This window comes from Sinocyclocheilus rhinocerous, unplaced genomic scaffold, assembly GCF_001515625.1.
Source record: "Sinocyclocheilus rhinocerous isolate Xijiao unplaced genomic scaffold, SAMN03320098_v1.1 scaffold2607, whole genome shotgun sequence".
NCBI classification, from domain to species: Eukaryota; Metazoa; Chordata; class Actinopteri; order Cypriniformes; family Cyprinidae; genus Sinocyclocheilus; species Sinocyclocheilus rhinocerous.
Window position 1 is genome coordinate 31,793 of NW_015641049.1, and position 3,975 is coordinate 35,767.

A 3,975-nucleotide genomic window follows, 5' to 3' on the forward strand; every position below is an offset into this window, starting at 1 on the left:
ACGTGAATGTGTGTATATAAGTGTGTACATACATTCACATTTATATGGGAACATCTATGTGCAATATATACTCAATAAAGGATCAAACGTTATGAATATTAGATTTTTTTGTCTTCATTTCTAAATTTGTATGTATCAATATATAGCCATATATTGACACTGCATATATTACTGTATATTGAAAAATATAAGCACTAGTTTACAATATACAAAAATGTATTATGTAATATATTGCAATATATTTTGCAGTATATTCCCATATATTTTTGTTCCGTAAAAGTGAAGACCTCGTTGGCCATTGGCACAAGACCACAAGAACCAGACGAGTCCTCAGCTCAATCTGACGTGTGTTGCAGCCTGGAATTAAACCTCACCATTCTGGTTTCGTCTGGCCAGAGGAGAATAATAAACTGACTGTTTGCTATTGTGCTCTTGCATTATCAGCACACATTTGTGTAAAGCTGTTTTGACACAATCTGTATTGTATAAAGTGCTATATAAATAAAGGTGACTCGACTTGACTGGTAAAATATATGCCTGTTTTGTTTTATCTTAAAAAAATCTTTTTGGACTTAAAAAATTAAATAAATAATATTTATTTATGTATTTCTCATTTATATAAAATAAATTATATAAAATAAAATTCACTACACTAAAATACTAATTAATGCTAAAATCATGAAAAATCAAGATATAATACATTTTTAACTCCTCATCCTTTATATATATTTAAGTAATACTGCAATAATAATAGACCCACAACTGAAAACATGTGAACAATCGATTGAATATATTTATACAGTGTTTTAAGTGTTATGACATTACAAAAATTTTTTAAAAACTGCTATATTATTATCTGAATAAGTAAAGAAAAATCAAATAAAGAAATGTCACAGACAGTCTCATGGAGTGATGCTCACTGATAAATGAGCGCGAGAGATCCACTTACAGTATGTTCTTCTGTTTGAATGTAGGATTAGCTATACATCTGATTCATTTGGGAAATAATTTTATTTGAAATGTAAGTATTGGGATACAATATGTTTTCAAACTCAACGAGAAATTAAGAACTCTGTGGAAACTCAAACTCTGTTTTAAATCTAAACCTATACGACAGCTGCTGATATTGCGGTTGGACTGGTCATAATGTCAATAGGTGAGTGTAATATGTTCTGATTCATTTATTTATTCTGTCCGTTTAATGGTGATGTCCTTTTTGCGAACTAAGCGTACATTTGATTCAATACTTGGCTTCGATTAGCAATTAAATTCAGTGAAATTTGGCTGAGCTTCATCGGTTGCAGTAACTGCACAGAACACTTGAGGTACCAATAGTCAGATACTGATTATCTCTGGAGCAGGGGCGGCATTTCCGTATGGCAGTTGCCCAGTCAGGTGTGCCGTGGAAAATTATCCAAACTTCAAATCTGTATTATATTTCGTTATTATTATTTTAAATCAACGCTATTGGTCTTCCTTATGTCTGTTTGAGGGTTTTACAAATATTTATCCAATGAAAAGCATTTAAAGAGCTTGTCACTAAAGCTCGTAATGCCATTCTCAAACTGTCAGCGAAACCTCATAACTTCACCCCGCCTCCGTTCAGATTGACGCGCCACGCACAGCCTGGAGATAGATCTCCGCTTGTTCGCAATGTAAGGGTAAATAAATAACTGTGATGTTTGAAAAAGTACAGCGTTTTGTTTATTCAAACACTATGTCTATAAAGGTCAATGTTTTTGTGTGTTTGAAGAGCGGAGAAGAGTCTTAGCTTTTGACGTCTTGTAGCCATATACTTTTACGTTTTAAATATCCTGTTCACATAGCGCTTCATCGTTTCATGATATTTTGGCCAAGTGTATTAAACGACAAGAAAAACTATAGCACCCATATAGCTACAATAAAATGTATAACCTGTAAGTTGATGAAAGCGTTTAATGTGATGCACTTGCTGCCTCAGATACAGCTGTTCTAATGACAGACAAAACACAGACTTCTGTCATTCGCTGGTCAAACACTAACTCCATTTGATCTTGCTTTTCATAAAATGTTAAGTGCAAGTGTCTGATAAAGCCACAATACCAACTCTGACGACGTTTACACGTTATCCTTTTCTATCTTTTTTCCCCTATATTTCTGTGCTTAATGTTGTGCCATTGGATTTTTTATTTATCAAAACTGTGACCCCACCCCCCACCGCCATACCCTATGGTTTTGTGAAACGCCGCCACTGCTCTGGAGAATCTACATTATGGAGGTTTTAGAGAGAAAATCAAAAGAGTCCTTACCACGAACACTGACAGCAGTGATATTTTAGAGGGATTGTATGAGCAAAAATTAATAAATAAATAAAATTCCTTGATATTTTAAAATAAAAGACCTGTGCCATGAAAACATTATTACAGAACTTAAACTTCCTGTAGGCCTATATTTAAAAATAACTCTACTGAAATTAATCTGCAAAACATCTTACAGAATGCGCAATTTTGTCAAACACATTCACCCACATATGAACACGATTTTGCTACCCATCCGTACGATTTACTTTCTTATGTGGAACACAATATGAGAAGTTTAGCATAATATCCAAGCTGCTCTTTTCCATTTTTTTCCCATTAAAACAACAATGCTAATTATGATGTCAAAGTCGGTTGTTATATTACACACAGTATTCAAATATCTGACTGTCAAAAGTCAGTGCAAAACTGCAACAAATTTATAAAAATTTGACAAAAAAATGATCATAAGATAATAACAATACCTAATTTTATTTGACAGAAAACTACAGGGATACTTGTTAATATGCAGACAGCCTATAACTGTACATCATATGATACTGTTATGATAAAAATCTTTGACAGTAATTTCTTCATTTTTATCAGGAGGTAGGCCTATATAAAATCAAAAATGTCTTTAATATTAAATACGAGCCTTTTATGCATCCACTGTGGGGGAAAACAACTTATGTACACTTCTATACACTGGAGAAAAACATGGATTATCATATATTTACTTCAAATATATGATATATTGGTGCATTACTGAGCACTAAACACATGTAATGTCTGTTTCATTCATACTGGACGCCAGAGGGCACCCTCGCACAGAAACTCCAAATATGCATCACAGGCTACGTTTACATGCAACCAAATAATCCGTTTGTAATCGGATTGACGGTTCAATTGGACTGAAAAGCCTTCATGTAAACACCTTAATTGATCCGAATGAGCTCAATCAGAATGAAATTTCGATCGGATTGAAGGGGGTGGTTTATTCCTTTTCTAATACAATTGAGAGTGCATGTAAACACTCGATCGGATTGAACCCCAAAACTGAAAGGACTGCGCATGTGCAATCATGCAGAAATAGCGTAATGACGTATGACACGCGGAACGAGCGGTTCTTCCTTTTGAATAAAGTGTTGTATAAATGCGTGTCCTGTCATTATAAAACTCTCCTTTCACTCGGCAACTGTGAAGTGGAGCAAGACAACCTCCCACCAGTCCTTGTTTTGGATTCTCATCCACAGGCAACCCGTTTTGGGCGCGGGGAGGGGCATTTTTACTGTGTGATAAATATGAGCTGCACGGCACAGCGGTTTAATATGTATATTTATCCATAAATGGATAAATGTTAATTCTTCTGTTAAAAACAAATAAAGAAACTGTGTAGGAGAGTGGTTATTATGTGCAAACAGTGAGAAACTCTATTGTGACGAGTGGGGGCGGGGCCGATAGCCGCGGGAACGGAGCGAGGCCGGTGGAGTAATTCATAATGAGCGACACCTGCACCACTCACCGAGCTCTCCGTCCCACCTCGTCTTCCATCGTTCCAGCACCACCGCCTCGGGCAGCCACCGGCGGTCTCTCCGCTTGTTCCTGCTGCCCGATCTCCTCAGCACCGCGATCCCCCTCAGCAGCGAGGGCTCTCTGACAGCGTGTCCCTCCTTCCTCCCGGGTTTCGGCACCAATGTAA